The following is a 26916-nucleotide window of genomic DNA, read 5'->3' on the forward strand; positions in this document are numbered from 1 at the left end:
AAGACTAATAGGAAGAAAAGGGCTCTCTATTCTCTGGCATCTCTCTTGGCTTTGTCCCACAGAAAATTATTAAGACAATGCAAAGCTACATGCATGAGCAAATATTCAGACTTGTTTTGTAGCTAGAAACATTTGAAATGCGAGTGTCTGAATTAGTTCATACCTCTGCTTGGCTCTCTTGTTCCCTTCTGAGAGTTTCCTTGAACTCTCCCTCTACCCCTGCCTCCAGAGCCCAGGCAGCTCTCACCAGGCCGGTACTTAACAGCACCCGTGAAGTGCAGAGGCAGTTGCAGAAGCAGGAGAAGTGACCTTAGGTAGGCTTTTGCATGACCTGGTTGGAATCTTGGAAACATACTTCAAAATAATATTTGTTTTCTTTAGTTTCCTGTATTCTTCACTATATAGACTTGAATTCCATATACGTTTTGTTTGCGGCTGATGGAATGGGAAGAAAGGGTGGGGGTAGATTTCTGTGAAAACATCACAAATTGTGCTCAAACTGGTGTATAACAGAGAAGATAAGTTTTTGGTGCATTGATTAAAAAAAAAAACAACTCCCTTTCTCTAGATATTTTCACTACTAAATAAGACTGATACCTAGGGTTAAATAGAAAACTTGTTTATAAAACATGTTTTTAATATGTCAGGTCTTTTAAATCAATACATTTCCACATCGTGACTGGATTTCATGCAACTTCCACTTAAATACAATGTGGAATCTACTAATCTTTAAGTTGAAGACATCCATATTCCCTCTTCCACAGCAACAGATGCTCCTGACTTCCAGAAACCTTCTCAAGAAGCCTTTCCAACCCAAGGGAAGCTAACAGATTTCTAAAAAAAACCCCAAACCAAATAATAATAATAAAAAAAAAACAACCCAACATTTTTTTCCCAAAAAACTTTCAGAGATTGTTAATGGGATTTCCATAGAAGATAATCCATTGGGTCATGAGGTGCAGGAGAAAGTGAAATACTAACACTCAGTGAGGCAGAAATAGAAGTACAAATGCAAAATGGGGCAAAGTTAAGGTAAAAAACATAGCTGTTTTTCAGTGTCCTCTTCCAAATCAAAAAAAGATTTATTAAAAAATGGTGAGGTAATTAGACATTAGAAATAGTGATTAGACAGTCCCAAGCACCCCCCTCCTATTTTACATTTCTATAACTCTGTGTCACCTCCTCCCCCTAGAAACACTCTACATTGCCTATTCCTCTATGCATGACTTTAGGCTCATGTATCTGAAACAGGTTTTGAAAACTTCTTTCTCTGAGACGCAAACCAGCAGCACTTTCCTTGCATGTGGGACAGGGTAAGAACACCCACACAAACAGGTGGGATGGCTCACCTGCAGCTTGTTACACTCTCCTAAACTGGCCGTGTTTGATACAGGCCACAGCCCACATGAGACAAACGAGAATCTGGAACCCAAACAGAAAGAACAAATCAAAAAAAGGTGTGTTACCAAGGTAAGAGCAACAACCTGAGCCCAGTAACAATTCAAATGTAGAAGATCATTAAAGGAGAGGTTAGGCAAATATTTAAAGTATTGGATAACTGTATTTTGGGAGGCTGTAAAAACAAAAGTGCATACGTTAAAGGCAAGAACACAGATGCCTAAGGACTTCAGGACCACTCAATTATGGAGAAAGTATGGAGGAGTAGATGGAGGTGAGGGAATAACAGAAAAGAAAAGAAAGAAAACCAAACTAGACTTCACAACAGCTAAAGGCACCAGCATTCTTCACAGGGAATGTAATATTTTTTCTAGCTGCAAATTTATGCAACAGGTCAAATATATGTTGGCCTCATTTTCTTTGATGGCAGATTGTATAGATCAGATACCAGAACCTAAGTATGTTCAGCTTATGCAAAGACTGCAGTTTGAAAAGCAGCTAGCGGTGGTCCAAGAGAAAGGAACTGGAAGTGGAGCAACTCCCTAATGATGAATTTCAGGGTTTGGATGCTATCAAAGCAGAAACTGTATTATATTTTATATAGCTAATAAAGGTCAAACATCTGAAAATATGGACTAGGATGCATATGAAACTGTAACATGAAGTAAATTAGTAGACATTCCCAGAGGAAAAGAAAAATGGAAGCCAAAGAAGTAAATTAACACTGGAGATTGAAGAAGTGAGAGCTCTGCATAAAAATGGTTTATGACTATATTTGAAAACATCTCACTTCCTTCTGTTATTAAAGAAAAATTTAAAGAGTCCACAAGAGGCTGAAGTTAAAATATTGCAGTGTAAAAATAAGGCCAGTGAGCTCCTTACCTACAGATAAAATGCAGGTAAAAAAGTCAATTTTCAGACAGTAAAAATGCAAAAGTGTGATGAGACTAAAGACCAGAGATGCTGTCAAATAACCCATCAGTTTCCATCTCTGTTTTATGCTCTCAGACATATGGATACTATAGAGAAAACTGCAGAATTATAGATTTATGCATTTAGCATGCCATGGCTAAATCGGGATCAGGGAGATCCTGACTTAGAATAAATAATGGAAAGATGGAGGCTGTAAAAGAATGACATTAATGCTGACGTGCAAAGCCCAGAATGAAATCGTGAGTTTATACTATAGAGTGGCAGCAGATTTTTTTGAGAGAATAGGAAGACTCTCTTAATAACAGTGAAAAGGTGTATTGAAACGTGGTAAGATAGGCTGTTTTAATTTTGTTACGCATATTGTGGTTTTTTTAGATTACAACTAAAAGAATTAAACCACTGCTCAGATAATAAACCTTGAACAGAGCAATACTGTGCTAGCATCCATAGGTCATACAGATAGCTATATTCAAGTGCACCTATCAATTAGTAAATTGACCTTTCTCAGTTCATCTATGACATTTCTTCCTATTTTACAAAACAGGATATAATTTAAAAGAAACATCAATGCTGACAAGATTTTGAGAAACGAGTATCAGACAATTCTGATAGGAATATCTCATGACGGTGGCGTTCTGAAGGAAAACAAATTCATTAACAAAAATGGAATACATTTAAAAAACATTTGAAAACAATAAATACATTTACAGATATTTAATGTTTGTTATAATTCTAGGCAGCTATCTGTCTGTTGTTAAGGCAAAATGGATTTAGAAGTTTTTTTTTTCAAAACTTTATGGTCTGCATGTATAAACAATTCAACAGATTTAAAACCAGTAACATGAGAGGTGTTGCAACTGTTCCACATGCTGGCAGTTTATTGATTATTTTATTTTGGCACAGTATATTAGGCATATAAAATTAAAGAATTTTTGAATACTTACGACAACATTAACAGCCAAGACAAGACAACCTTATGGAATCTTGGACTTTGATTTTATAAATTCAGAAACTGTGTTCAGATTTACAGCTCGTATTCCTCTTGATTTCAGAACATTCCTTACTACCAATTAAACACTAATTAATGTTTAACAACACAGCATTATTTATTTACTTATATAGAACAGTACCTAACAGTACTCAAACCACACTGAAACCCAATCAAGTTCTAATCTTTCATAGTAATTAAAGATTATTCCTGCTGTTACCATGGCATGAGGTTTTAGTTAAGCTTTAGAATTAAAGTTGCCAAATAAATTTCAAGTTCTGAAATTTTTTTTAATATTTTAAATCCAGTAGGGAAAACATCTAGTTCTATGCCCCTATAAATACATTTACTTTTAAAAAGAGAGGTGTTATTTGGCATTGGTCTGCAAGAATTAATATCTTTTCTTGGGACACCAAAGAACCACGACACAAATTTCAGTCACAAACAGCCTGAGATAAAGGAAGGAACGTTCTTTACTTATTCCATATCTTTTCGACTGCCCACGGAGCTAGTGTTCTGCTTTTGGCTAACATTTAATTCTAATAAAGTAAAAGAACTTGGGAAACACACAGATGGCCACATACTATAAATGATGTGGTTGTCTTACATGGGTGGTATGTAAAACAGTGCGTCCTCACTCCCTCATATCAAGCCTGAAATCAGAAGGTGCTTGGTGCTTGATGAGGCCTTTACATTTTCTATCTTTAGTGTATGTAAAGGTTGACCTCCAAAAATTAGTCTTGTCAAGTAGGAAAATTTTTTCTAACATAATTGCTCAACATCTAAAATGCCTTTCATTAACGATGGCTCTATTCTCCCCAGAGGAAAACTCCACACAGGAAGAGTACAAGGAAAGCAGAAAATACAGCAAGAAAAAGACACGTTCAAGTATGACTGAAGTGGTTTAGAATATTACCCAGGTCCACTCCTGGCGATACTTCTGAAGGAGGCGGCTCCGGAAGGTGGTCACCTGAAGACAGGGAGAAAACGGATGCAAGAAAGGAAGGACTTGATCATCCATCAGATGGAATCCAGACATGACAATTAGAGTTAATGAACCACGACCCATGAAGCAGCTTCAGAACCTTTTTACAACCCCACTTCATGGCCTTAATAAAAGCACCAGGGCTTATTTCACAGAGCACATCTGCTCTAAATTCCAAAAGGAGAAACTCTAAATTCAGAAGTCACGTTTGGTTTCTTCCCCACTTTTCAGTGATATATAAAGTATATTTAACAGTAGTGTATTTACTTCTCTGTCTCTTCAGTCAACAGAACATCAGCATTGGAAGATAATTTTTTAACAACGAGACTATATTCTTTTAGTAGTAATTTAATTTACATCAACGTTAATAAGCTGCTGAAGCTGACTGAAAAGTACCAGGCAAATATTTTTTTTAATTTCTCCAGTATAATGGCATCTATATTCAAGCATTGCTTTTGACTTCAGATATTTAGAAAGTTTATAGCATGCTTTACAAAACTTAGGTCGACTTTCCACCTTTGAAATGTGCCTCACTGAGCCGTGACACTGAAGTCCTCCATTTCTTCACAGAGCAGGTACAGCTAACGAAGCAGCACCTGTCCCCCAAAGCCCACAATACCTGCTGAACTTCTTCGCCTGAGGCTGGAATCGGTGCTTTGTGCCTCGTGGACACAAAGCATTTCTGCAGTTTTCCAGGTTTTGGATCCTACCCCTTTCCTTCGGTCTCAAGTACCAGTACTACACCTTTCTTTTGTCTTCAAGTAAAACGAAGCACAGGGAAGGACAAAGTGGCTCAGACTAATTGTCAGAAGACTCCTGTTGCGTATTAGGAGATGACTGCGAGAGCTCTGGGCTGGGCTACAAAGGTATAACATACAGGGAAGGAGAAGTCCTTTTGTTCTTCACCACAGTGGCAAAAGTGAAAATACCAGGAAATAGACATTGTTGTACCACAAAGCTTCAGATGGTACTTGTCAAGCAGCCTAATTACAATGCATTATTTTCGGATTGTCAGTGTTTTTCAGGAAAGTAAAGAGAATGTCTTATTCAAATGTTCTGCCAAGGACGCAAGCCCATCAGTTTGCAGTGCTCTCCCTACCTATGGCAGGGACCTTGCTGCATGCTAACTCCCCTGCCTTCTCCAGTGACAATGCCACCCTGGTTTCGCTTCACTCATAACAACATTTCCTGATGTTTCCTGACTCCACTACTTGTCCTCCCACAGCCACAGCAGGGATCATGTGATAGCATGAGAGACAAAAAGGCAGATCCCTGGCAATCCCAATCTATTTAATCTTTAAGAAATTTAATACACTCTCACTTTCTTAGACTGTATGTTTAGATGAAACTGTTACCTCTCCAAGTTTATATTAACCATTACTTTAAAAAATAATCAAGGTGCTTATTAATCCATGACCAAATCAATGCTAGAGCCATTTGCTGGAAAGATAATATCATATTTTATCAAGACATTTTACGTCAGATCAAGGTCTGATATGTATACAGTACTAGCACAAAAACAGTCTTCCCAAAACAGACCAATTCACTATGAAAACTGATACCTAAATTACAATTGGTTTTTGGTAATGGGGGGCAATTCCAGAAACATCTGTCCAGTTTAGGCTTTGTCAAAGCCTCCTCCAGTAAAATACATTATTCTGCTCTCTTTATAAATAAGCAGAATATATCAACACCTTCAGGCGACATTCTGCTTTGCTTGCAGGGGCTCAGCGGGAGCTGGTGCCTCCGGCAGGAGACATTCCCACAGTCTGGTTCAGAAACCCGCAGAGGCAAGTCAGTGCAGAGCAGGGCAAGAGCTCGGAGGCAGTCCCATGGCCAGCCGCACCCCGGCTCCCTCTTCTCACCCAGTTAAAAAGCGACTGGTCGCATCCTGCTGCTGGGGAAGACAAAGGTGTCTCAGCAGTCGGTACGTCTTTAACTCTGTTAAGAAGAAATCCATCATCCAGAAGGACAAGTTCAGCTCGGTCTTGCACACAGAAGCTCTGTGGTACATGCAGGACCTTAGCGGGAGTCATTGCCTCTCAAGGGAAGGGGCTCGTAGGACTTTGTAATGTAAAATCTTTCCATATCTTAATTAAGAGATTAAATAATGAAACACTTCATTTTATTCTAGCAAGTTTTTTTAATGTAAAAAAGTCTTACACTGTTTTAAATGGCTTTGTAATAAAAATCCCTGTAACCTGTCTCTGCCAGTGCACATGCTATTGTTAGGACAAATTCAGGTTTATCCTTTTGTTTTGTTTTGGTTCTTGTATTAACTTTCCAAGAGCTCACTGAATGTTACTGGTATTGAAAACTTGATCAAACTAGTAAAAAAAAAAAAAAAAAAAAAGAAGCTTAAAAATGAGCAATATTTTAAAATCAGCAAAATATAGAGTGGTTGCTGAAAATACTTTCTGCCTTGCTTACACATCAACTTAATTTTTACAATATGTGTTCAGAGAACACATATAACGTAGTGAATAAACAAGCCACAGACCAGGTGAATGATGTTTTAAAGGTCCACTATTTTATTAATTTATTTCAACCCATTAGTACTTCAGGAAAGAAAGAACATATAATGGGTGAATAATTGTTTTCGTCTTCAGGTGTCATATAAACATATTTAGCAGAAGATCTCTATGGAAACAGTTTCCCTAGAGAAAACACTACTAGGCATTTGTGGTTTCGTGAGCTGTTTACAAGTTGTTCTGAGGCGAATACAGCTAACAAGGAGTCATATTCTAGCACTTTTTATTTAAAAGCAACCGTAAATTGAATTTCATTCTAAATTGAGTTTCACTGGTCTTTAATTATTTTTTTAATTATTGTTTTGAAGACATTTAACCTACAAAGCAGTTATTTTTGCTAAAAAGAAACCACTGTTCCTCATCCAATGTTCTCATCCAAAACAGCCCATATTTATAGGGAGGTACACCCAGGAAAAAAAATATTCAGTGTTGACACAAAGATAAGAGAGCACTTACCAACTCAGGGTCCTTGCTTGGAAAATCCAGATCAAGCATACCCGTTCAATCCTTCTTGTGAGTTACAATCCAAGTTTTTGCATCCATTTAGTCTCATTTGCATCCTAATTAGTCTCAGCCTAATTAAGGCAGGTTGCTTTATTCCATGTATCTGGTTAAATATAAACAGAACTAAGGTGAACTTTCCAATCCTTTAACTAATAGAAGATATATGGAACCAAGCTTCTAGCACAGTGTGTTAAAATATGTCATGTGTACTAATTAAATTACAGAATTTAAAAAAAAAAATTAAAAAAATCTATGTGCACACCCTCAATTCGTGTTTTCTGTGGCCTATGTTCTACTTTGCAGGCTGAGGCATAGATTTAAGAAGATTTTTAATCCCAGTTTCACAGCAGAGATCTTACCAGGACTGGACACCAGGTAATGCTGGTGCAGGCAGCAAACCGCTGCCCTGCAGTGAATAGGGGTATATGTGTGGAAGTGCTGTGTTCTCTTCTCATGAAGTTGCAAACGGAGGCTTACCATCAGGTAGGGGTGAATTTCAACTTCATTTTGAAGGCTCTCAACACAAAACTAACATTAAATACTGCAAAGAAATTTCTCTCCACACGAAGAGATCCTCTGAACAGATCACTGTACACTCTGGATCTTAGTTATGAATCTGATTGCAAACACGTTTAAGCTGAACTGTGAAGAAACTACTCTGAAATAAGAATATCCACACAGGAACCGTATTACTTTAAAAATGTTTCACAGGAAATCAACTTAACTTGCTTGTACAGGCAAAGACTGTGTCCTTCACAGGCATGTTGGCAGATACCAGTGCAAGGAGCTAAAATCACTTCTTACATTATTGCCCAGTCACAACAAAAACTAATCCTAATGATTTGTAGTTATAAAAAGCAGTGGAATATTAAAGGTATCATACAAGCCTCACCTAAGTGCTGACCTAAGCATGAAGAGGCAGGAAGCAAGCACGCACACACAGCAACGAGAAAGACCTTTCACTAGGGATATACAGTTGTACTTCGCCAAATTAAAATTCTGTGCTGTCTTCCATTATGATCCACAATTCAGAGCTATTGTTCTACTTATGCTTTGTTATTGCGTCTGAAACGGTGTGGCCAGCGGGGCAAGGGCAGTGACCGTCCCCCTGCGCTCGGCACTGGTGAGGCCGCACCTCAGGTACCGAGTTCAGGTTTGGGCCCCTCGCTGCAAGAGGGACAGGGAGGTGCTGGAGCGTGTCCAGGGACGGGCAGCGAGGCTGGTGGGGGGTCTGGGGCACAAGTCTTGTCAGGGGCGGCTGAGGGAACCGGGGTGTTCAGCCTGGAGAGGAGGAGGCTCGGGGGGGCCTTATTGCTGCCTACAGCTGCCTGAGAGGGGGTTGTAGGCACGTGGGGGTCGGTCTCTCCTCCCAGGTAACAAGTGACAGGACAGGAAGAAAAGGCCTTTAATGCATCAGGGGAGGTTTACATTGGATATTAGGAAAAATGTCTTCACTGAAAGGGTGATAAGCATCGGAACAGGCTGCCAAGGGAACTGGTGGCATTTAAAAAACATGTAGATGTGGTGCTTTGCAACATGGTTTAGTGGTGGGCTTGGCAGTGCTAGGTTAACAGCTGGGCTTGATCTTTAAGATCTTTTCCAACCTGAACAGTTCCATGATTATGTTCTGTAAGAGGACAATGTGTCATCTTCCACCCTGAACAGCTGGAAACCTTGCAGGTAATTTCTGCACTTCTTGGGCATCCTCCTTCTCCTGCCTTACTAACACCATTACTTCTATCACATATGGTAAAGTTTTCCAGCTGTAGAGAACCCAAGTAAAGATGCTGGCATTAGATGGGTCTTTCCTGTAACATAAATCTGGTTCTGTTGAAGGCAGAAAGATTTTTACAGTTGATTTCAGTTAGGGGACAACTTAAACTTAAGAGCCCGTTCCTGCTTGTTGTGTAAGTTAGGGGAAAGGAACTGTAATTTTTGGAGTGACTTGTTCAGCCCAATGGCCACATCCTCAGGGCTGAAGTTAATTCATTTTTCATTAAAAATTCTCGTAAGAGTGACTCCATAGGGGAAGCAATCTTTCCCAGTACAGGCATCATACAGGTGAAATAATTATTTTTGTATTCTGAGACTTAATGGCTATTGCTCCTTAGTACCACTCACAAAATGTGCTATTTCTATACTGACTGATAGATGCAGTTCCCGCTGTTGTTCTCTTTATTAAGCTTCAGAAAGTTATTAACAGTAAGAAGCAGAGAAGAAAGAACACCATTAGATAAGAAAGCTCATGTTAAAAAGTGATGGAAAGTACTTCACCAAAAGTGTGGATCTAAGCCACAAACTTTAATGTGGTAATAAAAAATAGTAAGAAAGAAAACAAATGTGTGTGAACAATTATTTTGCATGAAATCACATAAAGAATTAATCATACCAGATTACCATTGCAGCAACATAGAATTTGTATACAGAAGGCTAACAGTTGAAATCCGTAATTATTACGTATACATACACCTGAATATATGTTTTACTATAACAGACAGTACTTAATAAATCTTCCCAAAATTCTTGCAGCTATAATTTCTGCTTTATTTTTTACGGAAATATTTTTATATTTTCAGCCAACATTTTCAGGTTTTGATTCTCAGTACCGAGCCATTTAGAAATATCTCTGACTCTCAATAGCAGTATGAAAATTTATACTAGCTGGTGATCCAGTCATCAACTTCCAGACAAACACAATACCTTTAATTTATTCTTCTTCTGAATATTATATCATACACACATATATATTTCAAATTATTTTGCTGAAGGAGAGAAGCTCCTATCCATCATAATCAAAGCAGCTATAACATGAAAAATGACTGCTTCACAGCACAAATATTATTTCTGCTTTCTAATACTCATGCAGATTTTTAGTTTCATGATTTATTTGCACCACAGTGAAATATCCAACTTAGTTCAAAGCTAATGATATGTAAAGTACTAACCTTGACAGCTGAACAAGATATTTATATTAAAAAAATGAGGAATGAGTAAAGGAAGAAAGGGCAGAGGTGCTGACAGACACATCCATGATTCCTAGGAAAACATACTTGAAGGCGACACATCACAGCACTTCTACGCAACCAGGGTCTTACAGCCCAAGCCACACCTGACCAGCTGTTCTGCACTAACTCTCTACACGGGCACTCTTGTACTAGAAGAGGAGTGACTTCTACATCTGAAGCTTAACTCACTTTCAAAGAAGACTAAAAACAATAGCCTGGCTCAAGGTAAGTTGCTACCTTTCGCATACTATTTTCTTGCACTAGAAAATTCTTAGTCACCTAACTCCATCCCTTTCCAAAACAGACTACTGGTGACCGTCTCCTCTTTCACTTGAAAGCTGTTCAGCAGCCTAGTCCCCTGTGGGTACTGATGTACCTATGTCGTATGATTTGATATTTGACCAAGTCTTACATTCATCTTACTATTTTCTGAACAATTAGCAAACAAGGAAAACAAACAGGAAGATCCTGTTTGGAAACCCCTCACTTTGAAGGCATGACAAAAGCTACCTCACTGCAGCCATTGCAACCAAATGACTCGTTCTATGACTGGAGAGCAGAGCAGCACACAGTATTCATAGGGGAGCCCTTTGATCCCGAGAGTATCATTTACCTGTGTTACGGGTCATTTAATTATTTGTCTTCTCAGCCAATATCCTTTGATGTAACAAATTCAGGATGCTAGTGCTCTGGCATATGGAGAAGTAATTAATTCCAGCAATAACATCTTCAAAGATGACATTGCAACAGAACACAGAAGAAAAAGCTGCAAAAAAAGGAAGAGGTTAGACATAAATAGTATACCTGTAATTCAGTTAAGAACCAAACTCTGTATGTTAGTCTGAGTTATTTGGAAGAGTTAGCTATGCAGTATAGCCTTTTTCTTTGTTTTATATGACACATGTAAAGCCTGTTTTTATTAAAATATAATTGACAGGTGTAAACTCATGGGACTATATGTTTACAAATTCTAAAGAAAGTTCATATTAAAGTGCTAAAAGTAGCATTCACTTATTTTTTTAAATGAAAGAATTTAGGACGTATTCTCATTCCTTTCCTATTAACCCTCAAAGTACAGTGACATTGAAGCTATGCAACACACATGTCATTATCTTGAACTTCATAAACTGTACAATTTTTTAAGGTTCATCAAGGCAGACCAATCATAAAATGGGTATTCTGTAAAAATAAAAAAGTATACACCCTTTCTGGGCTTTTCTTGTCCCTTTCTATAATGTATCTAGGCTCCTTCTTATTTTCTATGTTTCTCTCAGGTTCACTCTTGAGGTGCCCAAGACTCTGAGGAAATATTCCCACTTTTATCCTTAAATCCCAAGAACCAGACTGAAAAAATTCAGACTCAGAAGACTGTGGTTACACCTGCGTGAGCAAGTAGCACAGCCCCACTAGAGAAGGCTCGTAGAGCAAACCAGCCAGTGCCGAGAACACAACATCCACCACGTGTGTTTCAGGTGCATTTACTCAGACTAGTTGACACCAGCTTCTGTGGACTGAATGCACAGTAATAGTTGGACTTCATCTGTTGTACTATCTTCGATTCATAATTAGTTCAAAAATAATCCAGTTTGCCATTTCTGATACTGCTTCATCACATGACATGAAGTAAAGCACGGTAAATGGGAATGATTGGGGTATTCGGTTTAAAAGACCACTCCTGATATAAACCCCAAGCTCAGCAGGCAGCTGGACAGTCTATGATTTCATGAATGTACATAGTGTAGCTGCACAAAAACTCGAAGTTTAATAAGCTTACCTGCTTTGTTAGAATTCAGGCAAAGTACTCGGCCCTAAAATTTGACATTTTACTCTGTTTCACATACTCTGACTCTAAAGAATTGAGTTCAAATTAGGCCTGGAAGAAGTCACGCTGAAAGATTAAAAGGTCTGTTTGCATATTCCTTTTGGGCTGTTACTATGAATTTAGTCTTTAAGATTACTCTTAGATTAAAAAACAAATAGAAAAGATACATCAATCTGTTACCTTCTTCATAGGAGTACTCTACAAAGAAGTCATATATTAGATCCAAAGGTATGATCTCTTCAGCTGGGTGAAACAGATGAACTTGATAAGAAAAGCATGCAAAACCTGACATTTTTTTCTGGGTGGCAGGGTTTGTTGGCAAGAAATTGTCTTTATTTCTACCCATGTTTGCTCATTTCTATAATGGGATGATGACTGTAGTAAAGGCCATAATACCACAAAAAAGCATAGAAAGTTTTGAACTGTACATCAAATAAATGTCCTTATCATATTCATAATTTTATCTGTTTTATTACATGTACCAGTTAACTCTTCATTAATGTGAAAACTGCATAAAATGTTAGCAATTTACACTTGGATGCAAGCCCAAAGTAATAACTGAAATTATAATTGATGAAAACACAATTCAACTGTTGGCTGTATGCCTCCGTGTATTTTTTTCTCAAGCAAAAGATTATTTGGAGTGAAATATTATGTCTTCAGAACACTATAATGCTCCAGAAGAGCTGCACATCCATCGGTGAGAGGGGAGTAAAGAAATGCTTAGAGAGATGGAAGATGTTCACCTGCTCTGCTTTCCTCAGATACCCTGGGGAAGCAGGGAAGCAATGGGTACATAGCGCACCGCTCCCATGGGGCTCTGCCAGCCCGTCACAGCAGCACCTGCCTGAGCCCCATCCGCAGGCTGATGTAATGAGCAGCCACTCAGGATGGCATAGCCATCATGAAACCTCCTCATCAACCTGCCCTGCTCGTGACAGATGGAGGAGGTCACAGCCTTGGGAGGAGTTATTTGCAGATTTTCCCTCTCTGTTCTTAATTTCTTTTTTTATTTTGAAGGGAGTCCAAGTGGTGTTATTTACACCCCTGTTAAGTAAGATTAGCAGAACTGAAGTACAATAACAGTTATAAATTTTATGACGTTATTGCTCCAGGCCTAAAGAGATGAAAATACAGTGTTAACGAAACAGTATTGTGGTGTCTGCTTTCAAGTTATGGCAAGGAATGTGAAGGTAAGAAAAACATATTTACAAAGGTATTAAAGGGCTATGATATGGATAGGTGCTTTTGGGTACCCAGTAATTCTCTTCCTGCCACCTCCTACTCCTCTTCCTCTTCTTCCTCATTCTCATCCCCTTCCACCTCTTATTCCTCCTCCTCCTCCTCTCCTTAACACCCTGTTAATCAACAAGAATGGCACTAAAAGTGCATATACCACATATAATAAGCACAATAGCAGAAAAACCCCAGAAAGCCTTGTATTGCAACTGCAACAATTGCAGGCTTCGTTTGGAAATGCTGCAGGCATATTCATCATCAACTGACAGATTCATTGAGCTTTTAGAAAACAGGCTAAAAATTAGCACAAAGACATAGTTATACAGGGCACAGGACAGTGATCTTAGGTCTCCACTTGTTTTGCAGTAGCTGGAAGGAGAAGAAAAGATGAGACCAGCTATTATGAAGTAGGGCAAACCAGTCATTTTTGTCATCTTTTGTGCCTTGTTATTGAAGACTAGGAACAAGTGGAAAAGGCAATTTTCAGATGCAGCATTCCTTGGTTGATATTAAGACGATTACTGAAGAAAGATCACATATGAATGCACATTTTAATGTCAATAGTCAACACAAAAAACTGTTGAAACACCTTCTCAACCAAGCTTGATTAATGGCTAAAATCTGAGCAAACAAATGTTCTGAATAGACAACCATTTCATTTGATGTGCAATCACTGCCCCTTACTGGGGAATGACCCTGCAAATTTATTGCCTTTATAAGGCTTCAGTAAACATTTTATATTATTAACCATTACTCCTAGTCATAAGTTTTACAACTGTATAAACCAAGAAAATAAAAATACTATTGTTTTAAAGAAACAAAATTGTGACTTTCTTCTGCAAAGAGGAAGCAATCAAGGATGTATTATTTAAGACTGTCATTATTTCCAGAGCAGATATGAAAGACCAGTGTTTTTAAGTATGTTATGTATTTAATGCAAAATGTTTATTATACTTTACCAAAATATTTATGAAATCGTACATAATTTTCTCATCCTTTAATTACTGCTCCATCCCTGCAAATGTATTTTTTAGAACCCTGTAGTAAGAAGTATGGATTACCTTGCCATTCTTTTAATTATTGTATGTAAGTTTTATCATTTTGAGACCATTTTTCTGCTTAAACATGGTATTTGAAACAAAGCTTTCTCTACAGCAAATATATGTTTTTTCCATGCTACATGTTTTTACCATGCTAGAGAGCATCAAGCACCTCTTAAAATTACTCATTACCACTTGTTTCAGAATATCGCTGTTAGCATCATAAAGTGCTGAACCAATTACACCTGCATGTGCAGAAATCCCTTTTAAGACCTGAAGCCTTCAGCCAGATACATTTGTAGCCATAGTTTTCACAGCTAACTATCTCAAATCCAGTCATAGCACCTAGGAGCATCTATGGATCACCAACTTTCTGCAAGAATTAATTCCATAGGCATTGCAGCACAAGCAAGCTATCAGGCTGTAACAAGGCTTTTACTGTCAGTCAGATTCTACTGTCCAGCTGTTTCTCCTTCCTCCAAAGGTCAGACGACCCCACTCCTCCTCCATCCAACCCCTTCTCCCACCACCCTCAGGGCTATTTAACCACTCAGCAGGAACGAGCTACAGCTGCACATTGTCCATATCAACCAACCCACACCTCTGAGGCAAGGCCACAGCTGCACGTTGTCAATGCTGATAGGATGCCTACACATCAGGAAAATGTTTTTCTATTTTTACATCATCTTTTTCTGTTTTCTGCCCCTGCCTCCAAAGAGCATTCAGACTTTTTACATCCTTGAGTTTATATTAATTGTATAGCTTGAATGATAGTAACACTGCCTCTCTCGTTTAGAATCCAAACTGAAAGTGAAAGAGTGCAGATAATGGTGTTTTTTTTTGTTTGGTTGTTTTTTTTACACAAAAATACAACAACCAAACGTGAGCTGTAGAGTGGTTATAACTACTGTATTATTAAAATATTTCACATTGTAACAAATTACATCTGTTTCATTTATGGGTTAGAAGAAAATGTCTTGACATTTAAGTAACTGGCTTTCATCCAGAATTTATTTGATTTTAAATCATCTTTGAGTTTAAACACTTTTTGGTTGTAGATTTAAAAGCAAAAAGTCAAGGACTGACCTAACTTCAAAACAAAAACTCCAGAAGTTGGCTCTTCCTGAACATTCTTTAAACTCCCCTCCTACCTGACAGTTACAACACTGCTCACCTTTGAATGGTAACACATGAACTTAAAGAATGAACACCAAATGAAGTAAAAATATCTGCACAGCCACATGCCAAAACTGGCACAAACGTGGAGGTTTGATTTACTTCTTTCAGGACCCTGTAGCTGTCAGTGGAGGTGGCATAAGCTGCTGTCCCTGTAGCTGCTGTGGCCTTGGCATGTTCAAACTGAGTTTTGGTAAGAGAAAAAGGGTATGGCTAGGAAAACAGAGTCTCAAAGGAGGATGAGAGTTGGAGACAAAATGAGGTAGAGAGGAATTGCAGAACTAAAAGGCAAATATAAAAAGAATTATGGACAGAGGGATTAGGGAAGGAAAAAATACAGGATTAAGAGAAAGCAGAAAAGCAAGCAAGAAAGAGGGTTTGGACACAATGGTTTTTTACTCAACTGTTTATCCTTTTTATTAGTAGTTACTCATGATCTCGTAGTAAAGAAGGAGTCATTATATTGAAGCTCTTTTAATCATTTAGTACATGAACTACCTCTCTTCATTGCATCACTTAAATGACTCTCAGGTGTTTAAGACTTCCTTTTCTTTCCAACTTGGCTCTTTGCCTCTCTAGGTTCTTAGACTTTTTTTTTTTTTTTAAGTCTTCAATGAATGCTTTTGTACTACCATTCTTGGCTAAATAGTTTCTCATAAACACATGCAACAGGAAAATTTTATGCTTCTTTGGTTTGCTTTTCATAAGTTTTAACCAGGCATAACACTTCCTTGACAGTGGTGCCACTATTATTGCCACCACCAGCACTGAAGAAAGCACAACTGGCAAGCAAAATAGCCTTCTTTTTTGTCATATGAACAAAAACAAGCTCAGCAAGTCCAAGAACACAAACTCAGCAACACTAAAAAAGATAAAAGAAATTCTAGCAGAGAAAAAAATCACCATCAAAAACTGAGAAAGAAGGAGATATGATATCCCACTTGGTTAAAAGGCAACTGATGTTCCTGCATGCTCAGGAAACCCCAATGCAGACATTAGCATCCATCGCTGCTCTTTCATAGCACAGTAAGCTCAGTGCTTGAAGAGCATACAACATGACCTCATTTTTTAGAGCTCATCAAATTCTCTACTTTTTTTCCCCCGCCCCCTGTTTTTAGAAAAAAAAACCACAACTGTCTACAGGTGATTTAGGTATCTCCTTTCATCAAAGTATCAATTTCTTTATCTTTTGCATTCATAACATGGATTCATACTACACTTCTCTTCTTCCTCTCAAATATCTTCCACAGACTTTGAGTGGCAGAAGACATAAAATGTGCAGTGGGAATAAGAATGGCATTTCTCAACTAGTTTTCTTACAGTATGTGTCTTTATCGATGTCCTTTTATTGGGAAAGAAGTTGTCCATGCCTCCTGTTGTGAGCAATTCATATTCATGTGTTGTTTGCTTTTAAAGTATTTCTTTTGTTCAGGTGGATATCTAAAAAGCAGTATTATTTCAGGGCATTTTGGTGACAGGTGGCCCCACTGCTGAAAGTGTTGGTGTGTATTTGCTTAGCTGAACTGGCTGTAGATGACAGTTACACCAAATAGCCCCCTCTTCCCTCAGAAAGCGGTGAAGGCTCATGCAACCTGCCATACAACGTTTTGAATTTAGGCTCCTCTCTCACTGCTTCTCATACCATTACTAACTAGGAAGGTGACCACCAGAAAGGTGCATGGACCTTAATGGGTTTTCCCCAAGAACCTGTGTCACTTGTTTGATGAGATCATACAATGCCTCCTCAGCTTTTCCAGTTAATGGAATTAGGACTGGTCAAAACCATGCAAAGGAGGCCAGACCAGTACCTGCAGATTCACACTGGAAGTTCTCATACAGCAAAGCTGTTAAGCAAGTGTTTAAATGGATCCCTCTTCAGCAACCAGCCCTTGAATATATGCCTTAAAGCCTTACGGACAATGATGGCTCACTGAAACGAGCTGGACAGTTCCCTAGTGACAATGACAATATTGCACCTGTATTGAAATTGTGGTGGTTTCCAGCAGTCTTAGATTCTGAGTGGTTAACTTTTTTGGCTGAAATTTTCTTCCCACATTTTGACTCTTTTTGATATATCCTTATCTTTCATCTGCTACTGTTCTTTTGCCTGAATGGCTTGCCTGTATGGAACATTAAAAAAAACAACAACAACAAACCAATCCCCCAAAAAAGTTCAGTGGGTTGCAAAATAAAGAAAATGCAATTATATAAAAATTATATTAAAAATTGTAATACAATGGCTGTTACAAAAAACTGATGTAGGTTGCCTACAGTGACAAAACAAGTTCAGTGCTTGAGTGAGATACCTTTGAAAATGTATAAATTTTACTTTTAGCCAAGTTCTGACTTCCCTTTGCTAAGAACAGAAAGTTGTTTTAAACAATGTCCAGTTTCAACAATTCAGTTCAACTGGGCATTGATTTGTGAACCTAATGAGATTTTAAGGGTTGCTTTTAAGACATCAAACCAAATTTTTGAGTATGTTGAACTGTAACTTCTAATTTTAGCAGATCAAGAATTTCCAAATGAAGACATTGTCTTCATACATATTGACAAAGTATATATATAAGCCTTGCTCATGGGAATTATTAACAATATAATAAAGAGGTATCTAAGACAGAATTGCAGTGCTCCGTAAAAAAAAGGAAACAAAAAAATTAGCATGTTTTGCCTCAAGTGTCTTCAGTAACCTTGGTGATTAGAATGTAGTAACTCATGACCAAGCAGTAACAAAACAATGGGTCAAACTAGAATTCTGCCCTTGATCCTCTAGCTTATTCTGGTGTGCATAGCCTTGGAATTGTAGTTTCACAGATTAGAATGACTATATTCTCTCTACAGTTGACTTTTTTTATGGCTGGGGACCTCTAACCGGCTGCCTGTGATAAGCCAGCCTTTCCAACACCTTCTGTAGCCCGCTGTGGCGCTGCTCACCTTGCCACCACGGAGAGGGTCAGTGCTTATCAGTTGTCTCCAGCATAACTGGGTGCTACAAGATGACCCTACAGCTCAGTCCTGCCAAAGTCCTTCCCCTTCCCAAAGGATCCTAATACAGTTCATCTACTGTTTCTGTCCTTTGTTTTTCAGCATTCCCAACATCTTTTGTTTGCAAACCGCAAGCTGAAAAAATGAGCTTTCTGTGTTAAAGACCACCACTGCTGGACTGTAACTCTGGTTATGCCCAGTTATTCCAGAGCACATGGGCACAGCTTATTTTGAAATGCCAGTTCCACTTCTGTTCTGCCCTTCAGGGACATTCCAAAGCTTAACAGCTTAGGAACGAAGATGTTAAGAGGTCTCTGAACCACCATTTCAAGATGCTAATACACTCAGGAAGACATTGCAGCATCATTCAACTCGCAGCACACTAAAGTTCAGAGATGGCCTAAAGCTGTGTGTTTAAACGTTTTTCATCTCCTTAAAATATTATAATCATTATACTCATGTATAATGTATTTCAGACTGACATTAGAAATGCTTTTCTTTCATGTGTCACTGATAAGTATTTCTTTGACTCCTCAAGCACACGTGAAAAAGTTCAGAACTACTTGATTCAAGAAATTCAGACTGTATATCCATTCCTGTGATGGCAAGCTTCTGTCCTGCTTTTGTACTGACCAGATTCAAGTACCTCTATATTAATCTGTGTTCTCCAATACATATCAGTTGTGCAGAGCAGCATCCAGAACATTTCAGGCACATCTCCAGTGACATAAAATATAGAAGAGACAGAATGCAGTAATATATATATTTTCTAGTTTGGGTAACCTGAAGTCCAGACAACTGTAAAGACAATTCGTTCTCACAAAAATTTTTTTTCTTATCTGCCAGACACCATAAAAAAAAGATGTTTAGACTGAAAAAGAAAATCTAAAATTTAAAATATCCACTCAATCACACATAGAACAGCTCATGACACAGCTACAAATTCCTACCCTTCTTGAAAAATAGTTTTGGAGAAAGCATTTCACCTGTTGGTAATGGATGATGATTACAGGGCTGCTTTACATAGGAGTTTTTCCCATAATTTTGAATATCTCAGGTACTTAGAAACCATCTTGCAAGAGCTGTTTGGAAAGCTGTTCAGCAGATGCTGCTAAAATTTACCAATGCCTAAATTTTACTGCCGTATTTTATTTTGATTGACAGTGTAGCTTTTTATCAGTATTGCTCTACTACAGACAAAGAAACAGTGACATCAATAGAAAATACCTTCCTAGTGATAAAGCGCAGCCACATTCGAAGGCTCGCAATGCTCTTCAGCATGATGTTCTGGAGGAGACAGGGCAAACTGGCAGCAGCTGGGAAAGGGTTGCAGGGTAGGATGTGATCTCTGCAGCTACAAGCACGTTTGCCCTGTGCTGTGGAACACCCCGCAGAAGCACCCAACCCCGATCTGATCAAGCAAGCTCCTGAACTACAAGTCGCAGGAGCACGTTGGCACGGGTGTGTGCAGGGTTTATTACCCTGAAAGCAGAGCCTGTATAACCCATGCTCTGCTGCGTTCAGGGTGCTGCCCTGTGTTGTGCGGAGGAAAAAAGGAGAGCCAGCACTAGCTGTTACAGCACCGTCAGGGAGCTGTTTGGAAAGGGGCAAGGGGGGGGGGGGGGGGGGGGGGGCGGAGACTGAAAAAAGAGAAAAAAAAATGAGACAGAAGAGAGTGCCTTGTGTAAAAAAACCGTAAAACAAGAGACACAAATTAGAGATACTATCTGTTCGAGAGAGGATGCAGTGATCTGGAAGCCAGGGAGGTTTGACCACCCTTACCTCTTTTCCTGAGGACACTTCAAGCCTGTTGTAAGTAGCCCCCAATGAACTGCATTGTCCAGGTTTTGGCTGGGATATCGTTCATTTTTTTTTCCTAGCGGCTGGTACGGTGCTGTCTTTTGGATTCAGGATGAGAATGATGTTGGTGACACACTGCTGGTTTAGTTGTTGCTGAGCGGGGCTTACTCTAAATCAAGGACTTCAGTTCCCCATGCCCTGCCAGGGAGGGGGTGCACAAGAAGCAGGGAGGGAGCAGAGCCAGGACAGACCCCAGCCAGCCAGAGGGCTATTTGTAGCCATCACCGGGGGTGGCTGGGGGCCGCCAGTCGCTGCTTGGGGAGTGGCTGGGCATGGGTCAGCAGGTGCTGAGCGTTTGCATTGTGCGTCACCTGTCTTCCTTGGGGTTTATTGCTCTTTTTTTTTTGTCATCTCGCTTTTCATTACTACTATATATTAATATTTTTATTATTACTATTTTTTTTTTCAATTATTAAACGGTTCCTATGTAAAACCCTGGGGTTTACCTTTTTTCCTGACTCTCCTGCCCCTCCCCCCATGGGATGGGCAGAGTGGGCGAGCAGCCGCGTGACAGGCATTGCCAGCTGTGGCTAAACCAGGTCAACCTGGGCAGCCAGACACATGTGCCTTGGCCGCATCCAGCCACACTAGTCCTGGCAGCTGCCTCTCCATCATCTCATTTACTTGTAGATAAGCAATGCATCTAATTAGAAAAGTTAGGAGCCATATTACAATACACAGTAATAAAATATTACGCTGAAGAAGTACTAAGCTGCTAATATCATCAGGAAGTTTGACCTCGCTATGAGTTCTTGTTCTGAATGAGGTTTCATTACAGTATAAAAATCTCCCCACCTGTCTTTGCTAGGGCTTCTGTAATTGCTACACCAGAGTAAACATGCCCCTGATGGTCACTGAATGTATTCAGGCACTGTGTTTTTTAAATATACATAAAAGTAATGATAACCACTTTCCATCTTTTTGCTTCTGTTTGTTTTAGAAAATGCCAAACAAACTGTTTGAGCTTTCAGAGTTACAACTCATGCTGTTTGAAACAAACTGTCATTTGCAAAACACAAAGATCTAGTTTTACTGCATTTTTTCATACAAAACTGATTGAGAAGGTAGAGAATCAACAGAATAAACAGACTGCTGGTCACTGCCTTTTAAACTACTGATATGAGTTCACTGTCTGTCTCTTCCCTCTACTGTTTCTTACACTTATATTAGAAAAAGATTAGGATTTTGGAAAGGATGATACCTTTTATTAGGCTGATAGTTCTAAGTGGGAGAAACAGACAAGCTTTAGGACAGGTTTGAAACAGAAGCCACAGGTTGAGTACAATTTCCTTTAAGCTTATATTAATTATATAAATAAATTATGCGATCCAAGGGAATAAAATAAAAAAGTTGGAAAACTTATAACAAAAAGGGGTATTAGTAAGTGGAGAGTTTAAGACCTTTAGTTCTTGTGGGACAGAGGCTAAAATGCAAAACTGTTAGGTGATGGTAAAACATATGGGGGAAATACAAAGTACTATAAAAACTCTAAAAGTACTCTAAAAACAATGCCTCTGCTGCATTCCTGGTACACAACACTTTGGTTTCTATCTCAGCCCTGAAGCAGCTCTTGTGCACCTCAGAAGTCACCAGTTTTTCTCAAAGAATGGATTGATCTCATGAGAGATCCTTTTCCCTGTAAATTGTGCCCTGGATCACCCCCAGCCACGACAGCGATGTGGTTGTGCCGTGGCGGGTTTCAGCTGTTTCTGGTGCACAGAGCACCAGGCGGTGCCCCGCCCCCCAGGCTGCCTGGCTGCTCCGCTGCCACTGCAACTAACAGTGGTCCATCACCTCCCCCCCACTGCCTAGGGGGCTTCCAGACCCAGCATTTAAAAAAAAAATCCCTGGTGAGCAGTGACTAGATGAGCCAGTGCTGTTAGGAGGTACAGTTGTTACAAAATCTGTTACATCTTCCAAAAAAACCCAAATTTCTGAGTTTGTATAGCCAAGGGCCAGCAAATCAAAGCCTAAACAAGTGCAAAATACATGGAGGTGCATAAATAAGTAGCCATAAGGTGTTATGAGAAAACATTAAATCATCCATTATTGTTATAAAAAGGAGCAGTGACAATTTACAGCAGGATCTAAACAAATTAAGTCAGCACAGCTCCTATGCATAAACAAGGTTCACAGCAAATTAACATTCTCCAGTTGTGTGTGAGCAATTAAAACAAACTGAAGAAGTACTGTAGCAAACTTATTTTCAAAAAGTGATTGAGAAAAAGAAATCAAAGGCCTCCTTTTTTTCAATAAATCTTAATGAGAATTAGAACTTAACTACTTAATTAGGTTTGGGGTGTTTTTTCCTTAATAAAAGACTTGCTGCTTTTATGTGTTTTGTGTGTTAGATGATCTGCTTTAATGTTTTTATTTCTTCCTAACTTTCCATTTACACAGGAATATCAAATTTTCACTTAGGTTTACTTTTTTGGGTGTAGCTCACCTCTGGCAGCTTTTTGATGATTCAGGAAAGAGTATTGGAAAGGTCTTTTGCTATGTTTGTTAACGGGTAGATGTTCAGAGGGCAATTTAACATACTAATGTTAAATCTCTCTTAACAAAAAATAAATGTACACGTTTTGAATTGAAAATAGTTGTGTTTGATTAACCGAGGTACTCTCCTCAGTATGCAACACTGGGATCCCCCACTTTTGTCGAAGATAATTCTAGGCAGAGGAGTGACTGTGGAATGTCAAAACAAGTGGATACCTCAGTTCTTTCAGTTCTTCACAAAAATAGAGGAAAAACCACATTTTTATTTGGACAGCCTTTGTCTCCATACAGGAAGACTGTTAGACTGATCTAAGCAAAATAAAAATTCAAAGACTATAGCTAGTTTGGGGAAGAATAGTTCCAAAGTAGTAGGAATTGAACCTACTCTTTACCTTTACACAAACCTAAAAATATACAAAGAAATGTAAATGTTTCCAAAAAACTCTTACATGTTTTTAGAAGGGATATAATTGTCTAATATCTTTTATATTGATAATTGTCTATAACTACTATAACAGCTATAAACACAGTCAAGGCCTTTCAAAGTCTACTCTGTTAAAAACAATAGGGTTTTCTTTATAATTACTCTACCAAGCTTTTTCTTCTTATTTCTTTTCTATGAAACACCCACTTCTTTTTAATACCAGAAAACACAGGTGTCAGCTTGCACTGACTTTGAAAATGAAGATGTTTGCTATACAGGCAATTAATCTATTAATGCTAAACCATGCTATTTTACCAAAGGGTGGTTAGAAGGAGAGAATATCACTGTCTCTCAGCATCAAAAAGTCCATTCTGAAAGGGACATTCTTCATCTTGTTTCTAAGACACATAGTCCCATAAAGCCAAGATTTATAAGGCTGTATAAATTATGTATAGATGTCAATGAGACAAAAGCAGTCTGTCAGCATTGGGGTGTGCTTTCCATTGCTTAACAGAAAAGAAAGGAGCATGCAGTTTTCAAAGGGTCTCCTTTAATCACCTGGAAACACCTACAGGATAAACTGAAAGCAGAAGCAAAGTTATGAAGTTGCCTGAATATATCCCTTCAGGCAGGGCGGCAGGCGGGGGGTGTCAAGAAACGAATTAGAGCTTTGCTGTGAAAATCTGCAATCTGTAACAAGCTGGATCTTAGATGTCAAGTTGATGGGTGAAAAACCACGTCATCTTGCAGAAGATTCTTTTTAATCTTACAAGTATAAAATAGACCGTGCATTTATTGTTAAAAATCACAATCTCCTAAGGATTCTACACGTTCCTTCAGTTAAAGGGACAGCCAATGAGTACATGACCTGTCTCACATTTGATTCATTTTCTGCTTTTGCTGGCCTTTCTATATGAACAAGGGAGCTACAAACAACCAAAACATATGAAAACTAACTCATAAAAACCCTGATCAAATTATTACAAGGATTTAGCTTCATCTTATCCTTGAGGTCTGCACTACACCATGGCTGGTACTGTGTGTGGGATTATACTTACATATTGAAATAAAGGTTGCTGGGATTTTTCTTTTAAATTATTTTGTTGGGAAAATGGCATTTTTAAGTGAACAGAAATTTTCTTAAGTTTGGATTAAAACAAAATAAAACACTTTCTGCTCTTCATCAACAGATAAAATCTTAGTTTTAACAAATTCTATGACAAAAGGACCCTACCCTGAAGAAAGGGGCTTTTTTTTTTCATTATGAAAGATCAACAAAAGACCCAAACTCAAAACCCAACACAAAACCAAAACACATTCCCAGAATAATTCCAGATCAAGATGTTTGACTTCAGGTTTAGGTTTTGTATACCTAATAATACCATTAGTGTATCATTATGATAAAGCTGATAATATTGCTAAATATGGGTCTGACATCACTGAAGGGAAGGTCCCTTCTGAGTAGCAATTATATTTTCTGTAAGTGGAATCCTGAACAAACTGAAAGTCAGGCTACTTTTCTTTTTTCAGCCTCATTGAGTCGAGATCAATCTTTTCTGTCTTCACTCAAATAAAATATCCAGTGGTGTGTACGGATGCTAAACACAGGCTGGCTCCACCTGCCTCTTTCCAAGCTAATCCCTCTGTGAGATACCAGAAGTGGAAGAAATTTTGGGGAGTCAAATGTGAAGAATGGTCAGTTGATAAGACTATCTTTCAGGGGCAGTAAAGTAAAGACAGGATTTCCTGTTTGATAACAGAAGAGATAATGAACATCTGAATAAACCGGTAACATTTCAACAAAAATTCACGAAGGTACTTTTCCTTTTCTGTGTTTTATACCAGTATTTCTTAGGGGTCTCTACCACTCGCTAGGAGACACACCTCATACAAATGTCCAAATAACTCACATTTTTAGTTCTGCTAGTTTGCTCAATAATAAAAATTTGTTCAGCAGTTTTCCAGTGCAAACTGCAAAGACTTTGAGATCTTCTCCCTTACTTAGAATTAAATACTTCAGAAGATATGTTTCCTATAAATTACCTTGTTAAAGAAAGTACTTTTCTTTCATGCATTTCTACTTACCATGCCATTCCAGTCAGCGGCCAATGCAATGCAGTTAATCCATCAATCCAAATTATATCAAAACGAAGAGGGAGAATCTGATGGGAATATAAACTGTTCCCTCTGAAATACTGGGCTGAATAGCTGGCTTTCAATTAAGCCTGACATCATAAGAAACATGCCTATTAGCCTAAAATCATTACTTTCATGGTTCTGCATGCATCGTCGGCTATAATGAGAATTTCTAGGCAAGGATAAAACACGCGTACATTGAATATATTTATGATTTCATGAGTGGCAATCAGATAGAAAACAACACTTTTCATAGAGGAAATCAGTTGCTGCTCACATACATTAATAAGCTGCAACTTAGCATACTGGATAAAGATGTTTTTCAAGCTTTCACCTCGTCATACTGAAATTTTCCCAACAAATATGTATTTTTTACACAACACCTTGTCCCAGCAAAGTATTTGTTCCTGTACATAATTTTAAGCAGACGAGCAGGCTTAGTGAAGCTGATGGATCTACTTACTGGCTTAAATATACAAATACACTCCAGCACACCACTGGATCTGTGCCTACAAGCTGCCAAGGATGCTTAGTACCTACAGAATTCACTGAGACACACAGGAATTGTACCTCTGGGGACCTCTCCCTATGTTACGACCTCATTTATAGGTTCTGATCAGTTGCCAAACATTTACTTAGCTGATAGCACACTACTAGTTAATGTGTAACAACTACAACAAACCCTGAAAATAATGTATTTCAACCAGCTAGCTGTAAATCAGTATGTTCTATTTAAAATCTCTATAAAAATTCTAGATAAAAAGTGTAGTCACCGTTCTACAAATATGAGACTATAAATCATTTAAGCTTAATTTAGAGTGTAATAAACCTCACCTTTCTATTTGGGTTCTTCTCAGCTCTTCCTAGATAAACCAAAGAAAAAAAACATCTTTTTGCAATATAAATATGAACAATTCAATTATTACTGATACACACTGAGAGAACTATACAGTATTCTCTTTATTAATAAAACGTTAAAGCTAAGTTTGTTATTGTTCAGATTCAAATAAAAGATGCTGGTTTTGGCTGGGGCAGAGTTGATTTTCTTCCCAGTAGCTGGTGTGGGGCTGCACTCTGGATTTGTGCTGGAAGCAGTGCTGGTGACACTGGGATGTTCCCTTGCTGCTGAGCAGCGCTGGCACAGAGCCGAGGGCTCTTCTGCCTCTCACCCCCCAGCGAGCAGGCTGGGGGGCACAGGGAGCTGGGGGGGCACAGCCGGGACAGCTGGACACAGCTGGCACAAGGGGTGTTCCAGAACATGTGGTGTCACGCTCAGGATATAAAGCTGGGGAAGAAGGAGGTGTGTGTGGGACACACTCAGAGTGACGGCGTTTCTCTTCCCAAGCCACTGCTCCAGTGACACAGCCCGGCTGTCCTGGGGGTGGCTGAGCACC

The 26916-nt window shown here is 38.7% G+C and overlaps 1 long non-coding RNA gene across 1 annotated transcript; it reads right to left on the reverse strand.

The window, feature by feature from the left end:
* Window positions 1–732: 732 nt before the first annotated feature.
* On the reverse strand, window positions 733–26916 carry LOC121091553. Its single transcript, XR_005828962.1, has 6 exons — window positions 26357–26916; window positions 10958–11110; window positions 7292–7442; window positions 4236–4289; window positions 1350–1422; window positions 733–834 (listed from the first exon to the last, which is right to left on the reverse strand). It is a non-coding gene; the product is annotated as an uncharacterized LOC121091553 (long non-coding RNA).

This window comes from Falco naumanni, chromosome 1 (assembly GCF_017639655.2).
Source record: "Falco naumanni isolate bFalNau1 chromosome 1, bFalNau1.pat, whole genome shotgun sequence".
NCBI lineage: Eukaryota > Metazoa > Chordata > Aves > Falconiformes > Falconidae > Falco > Falco naumanni.